The sequence below is a fragment of the Manacus candei genome, unplaced genomic scaffold (genome assembly GCF_025592945.1).
Source record: "Manacus candei isolate 608988 ecotype Guabito, Panama unplaced genomic scaffold, ASM2559294v1 h1tg000015l, whole genome shotgun sequence".
Lineage (NCBI taxonomy): Eukaryota > Metazoa > Chordata > Aves > Passeriformes > Pipridae > Manacus > Manacus candei.
In genome coordinates this window covers 19,600,133-19,613,131 of record NW_026138063.1, presented here as the reverse complement: position 1 = coordinate 19,613,131, position 12,999 = coordinate 19,600,133, and positions in this window count along the sequence as shown.

Below are 12,999 nucleotides of genomic sequence, written 5' to 3'. Positions count from 1 at the left end.
GAATGGTCAAGGGAACAACACCTGGTAAAGTACATCTTTCCCTACCAGCTGAGATGGGCAGGGGTCTTCACGACTTAACAGTGCTAACTTGAGTTGAAGAAGATGTGCAAGAATACAAACTAATGCTATTAAACAATATTCCCACTACTAACTATGTCAGTTTGGGGTTTATGCCAAGAATTTGCAACTGTAAAAGGTATAACATCTGAAAACACACACTGACTTCAGGCTGGAAATTTGGGAATGCTTACAGAGGAGATTCCTATGGCTTTGACCCATAATTTCCAGTACTCATAATTTCCCAGTTTCTCAAACTAATACAATATCAACTGTATTATACATTAGGATAGTTCACTTTGTCCATTTCCGAAAAATAAAAAATGAATTTTTCTTTCTTTACTGCTCTAATAAGACAACAGTTCTCCTGCATTTGCTCACTGGCATGAGAAAATATACCTCTTCATTCGCACTTCCCCCTTTTCACAGACACACATTGTGCTATCAGACTCCATAGTTGGACAAACTGACTATTTTGAACACAAAATTTCTCAGTGAAACCATTTTCTAGTATATTGATTATGTTTCTGACTAAGTGGCAACATGTCAATGTGTCAAAGCTGTTGCTTGGGTTTTTAAGAAGTTATACCAGGCTAATGAGGTAGGAGAAAAAAAAAACAGGTTAGTAAAACCAGTAGCAACTTGTAGGAAGAAAGTAACCAGGAACTTAGAAGTGTGTAGAAAGGCACATAAAAGTGACTACTACTATCACTATGAGCCTTTGTCTTGTTTTTAGTTATTCACCAGGACTGTCATGTAAAAAATATTCCCAACCACAACCTTGAAGTAATGGAAAGACAAATATTTTACAAATCAAGAGTAAACACAATATTTCAGAAAACCACATAGCACTTATTTGTATAATGGCATCACAATACTTACTGTTATTCTCCTTTTCTTTTGTAATGCTGCTCAAATTGGATGATTTTTTGTTTAAAACTCTATTTCTTTTCCCCAGTGCCATTGCAGAGGTGGTGAGATGAGGTTTGTAGTGAGGTTTTTATAAGTTTCCCCACGACGTCTCCACTGTACTTTGTACACATCCTTAGTGGTTCAAAAACTGTGTATTACTTTGAAATTAAATGTTAATACCAAATAGCAGCTGCTATTGTGCCAATTTTCACCAAATTTCATGCTCATTATAATTTATTGCAAAATGAAATGCTGTGTTTGCTGTTTGGAAAGTCACAGGCACGACACACAACTCTGAACTCATCTGTACCACAGACAGGTAAAATGACAAATCAGAGAGTAAGAAGTTTGGTCATCACAGCAGTTATAAGCCCAAGTGGGAGTCTTTCACAAAAAGAAGCAACAGGGTGATAGAGCTGATTGTCTGATGCCACTAGAGAGCAGTGCTTTGCAGTCAACACAGTCACTTGTTCCTATTTGATAGAAAAAATATAATGTAGCTAAGGCAAGGTACAGAAATCACCTTTCGGATAACCTCTCACCTTTATAAACAAAACTGTAGTGCAGCTGATGTTTCTGACACTTCCTGCAAATAAATCAGAGATCCCAGGCACTTATATTATGGTGCTTGACTTTGTGTTCTCAAGCAACCACAATTTACCTCCATGTGTGAAGTCAAGCACCTACAGCACTGGAACCTGGAACCCAGTCCACAACTGCCTGACTCTTGTGGCAAGGCTGTAAAATGTGACTGGTGCAGTTTGCATTCATTTCCAACTTACACTTCTGAGGTTCCTCCAGAGGCCTCCAGAAGCCTAATTCTGTAATACAGAAAGAAAAATGAAGCACATTACTATGGAAATGAATACATTACCAAAACCTCATGAGTACGACACTCGGATACCCTCAAAGAATTGGTACCACATTAGAGAAAAATAGTAACAATAGATATATGGAAGCAATGAAGGAAAGATATTTTTTTTTTTTAAATTATAGTTATTTTCTACCTCCTTCAACACTTATTGATTTGCTCCTTTTTTCTTACAATATTCTGGTTTTTTTGGACTATAATTATCAGGTCTGTAGGAAATTGTTATTTACTTGTGTTTCCATGTTCACCCTGATAAAGGTTGGGCTGGTAACTGTTTCACTTACAGTAGTAAATGGATAAAAATGGAGCCCAAGAACCACATTGTTAACTGTGACTTTAATAGAGAGAGTTTTGCTTAATTCACTTCAGCATTCACTTCAAAGCAAACCTTCATCTTCTGCTGCAAGAAAACATTAGTAGAAAAGAGTGCCTACTTATTGCTACTTTATTTTGTACCAGTTGTATAGTGCTCTCAAGAGCTCTCGAATATTCATACTTGGTTTGATTTACATTCTTTGACACAGAAAAGAGAGCTTGCTTGAGGTAACATTTGAACCATTACTCAAATTCAGTCATAAGATTTACTCAGGAGCGTGGTACAAAAATAAGCATGTCCCCCCTCAATAACAAATATTGAGCCTCCACTTGACAGGTTGGGTCAAGGATAACATTTCCTTCGATGTCATGTCTGCGGTGGTGTCTCATCATGTTGAAATGTAGTGACAGTGACTTGTGTAGATTATGCATTAAAGCCGTAGGCAGGTGGGCAGATTGCTGCTAATAGCCAATGTGCTTTTTTTGGATGTGAGGAAAGTGGCGTTTTGCTAATGTTGATAACAGCTCTCATGGCTTGTGAGGCTGCTACAGCTGAAGACTGTCCATGAATTTTAAGTAATGAAGCTCATTGCTCTGCGTTCCAGGAGCCTCATTAGCTACACACAGTGACATTGGGAGGGAAATTGCTGAGGATTCTGTCGAGGACTGTCTAGAAAGGAACTATAATTTCACTGTCTCAAGTACTCTTGTAAATCCCCTGACAGTAATACACCACAAAGCCTTTATTTTGTTTACTTATCTTCAGAACCTCCTTAGAATAAATGGGGAAGACAGGGAAGTAAAGTAGAACAAGACTGATCTTAATTTGCTCATGTGCTCAGAAGCACTTTGGATACCTGAGATTTACTTCACTCAAGGTCACACTGAAAAGACCTCTGGTAAAATGAGAAATTGAAGCTGGGTACCACAAATGCAGCTTTGCCTTCTAGCAGCCACCCATCTCTCAAAAAAAAAACTACCATAAGTCAAGGACTAAAACAATAGTTCTGGTGCAAAAGGAAAAAAAAAGAGAGAAAAGTGGCAACAACGGATTTATGTAGAAACATGGGATCACATAGACTTTCTACCTCAATTTCTTCCACCAAACTGAGTTCATAAACAATCTAGATGGGACAACTTATACACATAGAATTTACCATACATCTTCTGAAATCTGTGTTAGAAACTTGCTTTGTCACATCAGAGACTTTACCATGACAAGTAAAGGAAATACATATCTAGCTCTAAACACAACAAAATGTTAACAAAACTACTTTTAAGCCCATCAAATACAGATTTAAATATAGCCCACACATCAGAAATGTGTGGCAGGCTATGTGCAAAAGCACCATACTTTCAGACTTAGGCCGTTAAGGATCTGGTCCAGGTGTCACACAAGATGGCAAGAAATTCCTTAGGAATCCTTAAAATTGCAAAGGCTCAATCTTAGACTGCATTCAAATATCTACATGTATAACTCTGAGGTGAGGACAGAGAGTACAACTGAGCACAGGGTCTAGACCTAAAAACTGCTCATTTGAACTATCCTACAACATATTTTTAATTTTATTACTTTCAATCTTAAACAAACAACTTAACTACAATGACCATTTTGCTCCATGGTACACTAATATCAGTCAGATGATGCAAAACAATCTAACATTCACATTTTAATATTGGTATCTAGGTTTGTGAAAGAGGCCATCATTTAGACTATCTTTCTTTTTCCATGGATTAAAGAGGAATGTAGATGACACAAACTTAGTAGATGACTAGATTTTGGAGAGCCATAAGTGAGGCTGTTGATCACCCTGAGGGGGATGATCATGTTTTCAGTTTTTCACAAACAGGCAGCACTCTCAAACTCACAAGGCAAAGAGCTTCAGCACATTTTCACAGAAAAAAAAAACAAACCAAAAGCTGGTCTGTGAAGGAATAGAACAACATATAAACAGATGAATAAGGGCTCCATTATACAGACATGTATATTCCAACTATGAAAGATTAAGAGAAAAACCTGCATTTCATACTGCTATAGCTATTTCTCTCTTTGCACTGAATATTTAATCTACAGGCATACTAAGAACACCACAACTCATAAATTATCTGGCTGTAAACAGTCTAAATAGTACAGTAAGACAAGAAGGTTACTATATGTGCAGGAAATTTTGGGCTGATTGCCACAGACATTGGCAAACACTAGTCTAAATTATTTACAGTAATCTTTTTCTGAGTCGTGAACATTAAAAACTTATTAGTATGTATTAGAACTTAAAAGTAATTCAAAGTTTTCCTATCTGCACAGCCTTTGAAAATGTTTTATTCCATGTTCTTTTATATGAAATTCACTTCAATTTGCTTTTGACTGCAGTGCCTCCAGCTCTCACTCATTTTAAATGCCAAAGATTTTATTTGAATAAACAATAAGTGAGGAAGGGAAATTAACTTAAACCTGCCTATCAACTACACTGTGTGAGAGTTCTTGCTCTTGTCTTACTGTTATTGCTATAAAATGGTTTTTGAAAAGAGCATGAATGTTCCCAGTTGTTCGTGACACAGATCTGTGCCCTGTGCAGCTCTAAGTGCAGCATGGAAACAGCCTTCTATCACAAGATTTTTGTTCTCTTGTTGGCTCTGCTTCCGTGACCCTGGGGAAGTCAACTGGCCTCACTATCCCCAACCATACAGTATAAATATAACTACCTTGAAAAGTACTTTCATTCCCCAAACTAAAAATTACTATAGCAGAACAAACATTAGTACCCCTGTCTGAAAGATCCTTTTTCTTTACTGGCACCCTTTTGATGATGGGCTGCAGAGGATGTAATAATGGGATAATAATACCTAAGATTCAGGCTACAAAGGGCACGATGCTGGAAAGCAGAACAATGTTCTTCGTAAAACATTGGAGTAAATGCTTTTAAAAAAACCTAGTGATTGCAGTGCTATGATTTATTTTCATTAACTTAAACAACTTCCCATCAAGGCAAATTTCATGTAACAGCACCCACAAAGCATTCCATCCCTCTTCCAGACATACAAGCCATAAGCAGGGAGCACAGCCTATAAACAGCAGTAGTAGGGTTAAAGGATTCCTGCCTAGCTCCTTGCAGGCAAGTTTTAATTCATCCTACTGAACATCTGAGTAATAGCTGCAACACATTTTAATAATTTATGTGTTTGCATGTGGCTTCATGCAGCCCTGTTTTATCTCAGTTCCTTACTCCTAAAAATAAGCAGTTGTCTCCTGTTTAGTATTTGACTTATTCCCAAAATGATTATGTTTATTTTTGTCCTGAAAAAAACAGAGTGGCTATTTTTGACAAATTCTTTTAAACTTTGCTCTTTCAGAAACATAATCTCACAAGAGTGTTTTGTCCAACTGTACCATGCTCATCTTTTAGCTCTCCAGACTCAGTGTTTGACAGCTGGATCATTTTTATCCAGAGAAACACTCTGGAAATGCAGACACTGTCTGGCGCCAGGTGCACTGCAGTTACTGAGTCCCAGAATCACTGGGGTGGCATGTGGGATGTTCAGTTATTCTAATAGCATCTCTTGCTGTTCTTTGATGCCATTGGAAAAGTCTAGCAGGCTTGTTTGAGCAATGCTCACGTGCTGCTTTCTTACTTAGACATCTTTCTTTTTCCTGGTCCTTGAAATAAGCTGGAAAAATCCATCGCATCCAATCATTAAAACAATTAAGGATATAGCCAGGAACTGCAGGCTTATGCCCTGTATGAAATAAGCATATATGTTTCTCATTTAAATATCTTCTAAATAATTATAGTACAGAAAAACAGACCACACCCGTGCTATGTAATCATGGTGCTTTTTTTCTTTTTAATTCTCCAGTTCCTTAGCTATTTATTTACAGAAAACACCAAAAAGTGTTTGTCAAGCTAAAGAGCCAAGCAGTTCTTAATTGGAGTCACTGTGCTTCCAGGTTCACCAGGTACTTAGAATTAAGCTTTCTAAAGAAAATATGTCCCACTGAATGCTTGTTCATTCTGTCCATCACCAACCTGCTCACACCTGTTGAAAATTCAGTGTACTTCAACAGATGGCCTTTATTAATATAATCAAATAAGAACATGTTTCCATGAAATAAACATTGGAATGCATGTAGGTAGAATGATCAAATGTCAAGAAAGTTTGATGTACCTCATCTCTACTTGTGGATGATAAGCACCACAACTATCAGCACTTTCTTGGGCAAAAAATAAGCTGCTCATTTTTAATGATGTAAAATTCAGCAGAGCAGCTTGCCAAGAGGTGACCTCTTGTGCATTCAAGAGACTGGCTCTTTGCAAAAGTACAAACTGCTCCAGACCAAGGGCTATGTCCTTAAAGAGACCTTTCTTTACATGTCAGATCTCGTTCTACAGACTCAACATTCTTATTGACTACATTTATGTATATATATAAAAATATGTATCAATATTGATAGAGCTACAGCTAGGGGAAGAGTTGACAGAAAGCTCTTATCCTGGACTGGATGTCACAAAGCCAGAGGGTAATTTGGAACATGGAATTTTTGCAAAAAGATTATTTCCTTCTGTCATAAATTTTTCCTTCTGTCCTTATTTGCTTCCCTTTACTTAAAGAAAACAAAAATATATTAAATAAAAATAAATTGCAACTTCCATTATTTTTGGCACGTGCATGAACTTAGAAACACTCAGTTGGTAGCCCAGGAGACAGACAGCAGACACCTGCTGAATTCCTGCAGTTGATACGAGGTGAGTAGTGACAGTGTGTGCTTCTTACACAACCCAGTGGAACAACGTTCCAGACCTCTTCAGGGAACCTTTCAGTCCCAACACACTCCAGACCTGGGGTTACCCCCAAGTAGGACACAAAGAACCGGCCATGGAGGCTTGGAGATGCCAACTGCCACACACAGGCCTAATTCCACACGAGGATGGAACAGCCATCAGAAGGTGCAGTGATGGGGCTGGAATTTAAGGAATGCCCCCACTCAGAAGAGACATAATTTATTAGCTTGTTGCCAGAGATTTTTGTTAACCGACTGTTTGGTCAAGAAGGCAAAATTGTCAACATTATTTGTTGATTTGTTGGTTTCAGCTTTTTAATAGTAATAGGCTTTTCATTTGAGAAAGAGAGACTGTGAAGTATATGCAAAGGTCTGGAAAAATCAGGTTGTGCCCTGAGAATGATTAATCCTGTGCAGCTGTTCTCCTGGACTATTTTCAAATGTGTTCAACAAACCTAAGAGATTTGTTAGAGTGGTGATAGAATTATTTTACTTGACTAACTTCACATTTTAATGAACTGTGAAAGCCTAAAATTTGAGAGAAGATAGCTTGTACTGATTTGGATGAATAATAGGCAAGAAAGTTTTAAATGGAGAGCACCAATAGCATTACAAGACACCAAACTCCCCCACTTTCTTACTCACTGTTCTGTTAGTTATTCCTGCCCAAGACTGCTGCATACTGCTCATTTTCCCAGAACCTATAAATTTCCTGTCTCCTAGGTGTAAAACTCGGCTTTTCCTTTACAGATGTTCATGACACAAGAGAAGGTAAAGCAAAAAAGGTTGAATTAACACATTTTCTTGATACCACAATCTTTTTCAGCTTACTTTAAAACCATCTTCCTCATTTTCAGCCATGTTCCTCTCAAAACAATTTCTAGATGTTTTCAATCAATTTATCTTATTTGCTTCAGCTGTTTCCTTCTGCTAAGCTAGGTCCTAATTCAAGAGACCATTTAACTGTCTTTAAATTAAAACATGTTCTTAAGCTTTATGAAAATCAATTCATCATGGAAGCAACATTAACAATACTAATTCACAAACAGACACGGACCCTTGTTTAAACTCTTCGCTTATTAGGATGTCTTCCTGAATCAGTACTTGCATGTTATGCTGTGGCATTTGCAAGTAATTTAGCAGACTAAGTGCTGTTCTCTTGCAGGATGGCATTTCTGAAAAATTATGATGTTGCTGAATAAGGCTGGATTTTGAGATGGTTTTGAAAAGCTTTTGCTGAATTGCAGCCTTATTCATTTATTTCAGCACAGAAATATGTAGTCCAAGCTTTCTGTTTAATTCCACCTCACATTTCTATTGGTAACCACCATAAGCCATCTGCTTCCACCTGCTTCGTCCTCTCCTTTCAAAACATAAACTTTCAGTTTATCCCTGAAGGACATTGTCTAGTGAGGCATAAAAAAAAGCATTTCTTTTAAACATTCTTTTAATTTGCTCTTTTGAGACCGGGTTTCATCCTAACTGCTGAACATCCCAGGCTCTCCCTGACAATATCCTTCCTGTTGTCAAACAGCCAGCACTCCATGGCAGCAGCCCAAGGCAGTTGCAACTAGTGCACACCACTGCCATGTGCTGCCTCCTCTGCTTCTCTGTATCATTCAGTGTACCATCCTTTCTTCTTCCTTTTATTCCCCTCTCTAATGATGACCCTCTAAATAAGACTAATAACATCAAATTTTTCTGCAATAAACTGTATTCTCCTCCAGGTCAGAGTCAGTGGTCATTGTTCTTCACACCCATCACTTGTCCTGTACTTTCTCAAACATGTCTCTTCTCTTAGAAAGGAGATAAATTTACTGGCATTTTAGGCTGCTTTCCTTGCCTCAGATGCTTCTAAGCCTTCCAGACACAGGCAAGAAAGTTACCTTCTGATTTGATCCCAAATATTTGATATTGAGCCTTTCACATCCCTACCCTGCCAAGTCCACAGTGAAATGCAGCTGGTAAAGGACACTTCAGGTGGAAGCATTCAAACTGCCCCCTGAGCTCTGACATTCCTGCACCTTTCCTCATTAATTAAACTTTCCTATCTCCAAGCATCTATAAACTTTCCTAATTGAAAATATACTGGCATAATTCAGTGCTGCCTAATGAAGCTATATGCCCTGCCCTACTCCTGTGCTGGTCTGATGAGCCTCCTGCACTTACAAGTGCTAATTTGCACAAGCAGCCTTGATTGCAGGGACATTTTATAGCTACTTAAGTTTGATATCCAAGTTATCTACCTAATAATTTATATGCTGGAAGATGCCATTATTATGCAAACAGAGCCTGGAAAATTATTTCATGAGATGTAGATAATGAAAGAACGGGAATTCAAATGACAAGATGCAGCTGTCACGATAAACTTAAGAGAAAAATAGACATAGAAAAGTATAGAGAATGCACAGGTACATTCAGCTCAAAAGCTGAGCACAGATAGGTTCCACTGATTTCCTCACTCATTCCTAGAAAAGGATGAAAGTGCCTCATTTGTGATTTTTCACTTAAAACTGAATTGCTACATCTGTTTTGCAGTATCCTGTGAGAGTCTACTACATACCAAATGCACATGGAAGATGAAATGGTTCTGGAAAACAAAGAGGATCAAAATTTTCCAGATGGTTACTTGATCAGAAACATTCACCGTTTTGCATTTCATTTAATTGAAATATTAAAAAATTAAGAAGCATTACAATCGACGTGATTACCTGGAAACCAATACTTTGCATTTTAATGTATTCAGTTATCCAAATGTAATTAGGATACTTTTAAATTCTAAATTACAAGTATTCTAAATTACATGCCTACATTTCTGGATATAAAAAGTGTCTCACTTCTCCTCCTAGACACCTTTCTTTTGCATTTCACCAGAATGACTTCAGGCTATGGTGAGGTGCACCCTAGATGTTCTGATTTCTTTACTGGCCTTTGGAGAAATGAGTCATCTAAGTAAGACAAAAATCTCAAGATGAATTTCCAGCAGCAATAGGAAGAGGATTTAAAAAATCAAAGCAAACCTTTTTTCCTCTTCCTTGATTCTCTTTTCTCTAAATGGAAGTGCAATCTTGATTCTCTACAGCAGAGCAGCAAGTTCTTGGCGTGGGATTCAATTGCATTGCTTGAAAACTTTGTGGTTAAACAAGGTTTCATCTGGTGATATAGCAAGGCTTACTCTGAACCCTGAGACTTGGTTCCAGTGTGATCCAACTGTGAAATAAGAATTCCCAAAACAAAGAGCTGAACATTTGGGATAGTAACTTTTCGGCTATAAGAAGCCAGAATCTCCTGATGACACATTGCTGACCACTGAGTGGCAGTGTAAGGAAAACAAAGCCAAAAATACAGTGAAAATCCACGTGGGCTTTCACTGAATCCAGAGCATCACAGAAACTACCTCAACATTCAAACAAAATATCCCCATCAAGAGAAATATCCCCATCAGAAGAGAGACTTTTTATCAAAAATCACTTGCTGATGTCCTGGCCATGTTGGCTGTTTACAGAATTTCAGAGATAAAGCACTTAGCAAGGATTCTGCATCTGTATGTCAAATACAGACCACATTTAAGAGAGGATTAGAAAACCCTTACATTTCTTTAAGAAAATTCAGAGAAAGATAGTTGGTTTCTGTTAGACTATAGAGGACTCTGCCCTAAAAGCAGAAGGACTATAAATCAAAGTGTCAGCAAGACGAATATCCTTAAAACAAAACAAAAAAAAACCCCACTGCATTCAATATCAGGTGAATATTCAGCAAATACTGAAAATAAAACCTTTCTGAGGAAGGGTCTGCAACTAAGGAAAACCTATAAAATGTACTGTGACCTACAGACCTACACAACTCTCATAAGAATCATTGCCTAAAACAGTAACCTTGAGTTGCTTTCCAATAACAGTCTGGAGGGAAAAAAAAACAAACCAAAGAAACCAACCAGCTCTCTGAAATAGGGAACTCTAAAAATATCTGAACACAGAGAAAACCTCAAGAAAAAAAAAAGTGCAAAGAAAACTTCTAGCAGGGTAACAGGTAAGTATTTACACTAAGATTGATTTGAAAGACTAAAAAACACATAGTGGGGCTACCATTCAAGTTCCAGTAACAGCTGTCTACCTACCTTCTAAGATCAGCAAAAGTCAGAAAGAAAACAAAAACATGCAGGGATGAAATACTAGTGTTATCAAAAGGATTTCACATACAACCTCATGATTCCTCAACTAATGCCCTTCCCTCTGCTCAGTAAATCCTCGGCTATTTGGAGGAAAATGGCATGAGCAGCACAAGAGAAAGGTTTAAAAATGGCAGATGAAAACTGAGAAGATGTTTCTTATTTGTAAGTAGCTAATTTTGAAAACAAGAGAAAAGAAGATATAAAATTGGGAAGCGGGGAACAGCTGTTGCCCTGCATTGCACAGCACACAGAAAGGTGACAGCAGATGGCTGGGTGCAGCAGGCCATGGGCTACAGAGATGAAAGCAACACAGAAGTCTTTCAAGACACAGTCTATCCGAACAAAAGACAAATTTTTCTTCCCTTTGTGTTGCTTCTTCAGATGTGGTTTCATCTTCAACTTAGAGCCATCAGAACCAACGCTCATGCCTGCATGCCCCTGCCCCTTTCTGTGCCATCACTGGTGGGTGGTGGGCGAGACCAATGTGCTGACACAGCGAAAAGTTACCTTGTTCCCTTTTTCTTCTGCTGCCTCCACGGCCACACAACTGCTAGCACAGGGAAGGCAGTGCACAGGCATTGCAGTGAATCAGAGGAAAAGATTGCATTGCCCTTTTCATCAGCAGCTACAGGCTCTTAGGGTGTTTTATGACACCAAACCTGGGGAAGTAAGATCATAGAATAGTCACATTTTTCCAGTCTTTTCTATTACTTCAAATTATGAGAAACCTGAAACGCCCAGCTAGAAGAGCTGCAATAAAGTACACCATAAGCCATTTGGCATCAGTCTTCCAAGACAGGCAGCTCAGTGCATTCACAAATTTTCTGTGCAAAAAGTGCTGAATATATGCTAAACTTCACTCTTTGGAGTTAATTTAGCAACCGACATAACAGGACATGAATCATGATGCAAGAATTTATGAATAGGGTGCTGTAAAACAGGAAGGCAAATTCAGAATATTGATGCAATAAGGCAAAACTTAGTAATGTGCAATCATCACAGCATAGCCTCTTAAGTGAAATGGGAAAAGGGCACCCTAAGAAGAAGAAAAAGAAAAAACAAAAGAAAAGAAAAACCCAAATATTTGTCAGTGGACACTGAGTGGACACTGCTGGGTTGTCAGAATTGCTGACAGCTGATGCCATGTGCCTCTGTAGTAACCAATAAGCTCGTGGCCTCTTGCTATATCATACAGTCTCTTCAGGTCTTAGACAGTAAAAATGAATCAATTTGAATAAGGTTTGAATTATTTAACAGCAAATCATGATTTCACTCAGGAAAAAAAGTCTGAAGATGATGCTACTGGCCACAACCCAAGCTGGATTCCTCACTTTAAATATATTTGTACCTACAGAAAAATAGAGCAAGAACATGAAATATACCAAAATCATTACCCCATTTCCCACTCCTCTGCAATACAGTTAAGGCCAGAAGAAGATGAGAAGTTAAACACAGCTGTGGCAAAGGACAGAGGAAAATTGTGCCTGGCCCGAGCTGAGGGGCAGATTTCCCTTTGAAATGAGGGCATTTTCCCTTCGATTCCCTTCAATTTTTACTTACTCCTGACAAGGGTGACCAGGCTGAAGGGACAAATTACTCCCAAAACTTAAGACTGGTTTATGCTGCCTAAACCATTGCTCATTTACTCTTTACAGTCATCGTTCCAACCTCCAACACCTTCTACAGACTGGGTAATACAAGACATGAGAAAGATGGGACAAAATTAGAACACTAATATTAGCTTTCTGATGTAGTGTTTGTAAATATGTTCATGAAATATAGTCAAATGGAAGCAAACTGACAAAGCCTCAATGTTTTAGTCAGAAGTCACACACATGAATGGAAATAAAACAATGCATCTGACATTGGGAGAGTGCAGAGTAACAGCAAGAGTAC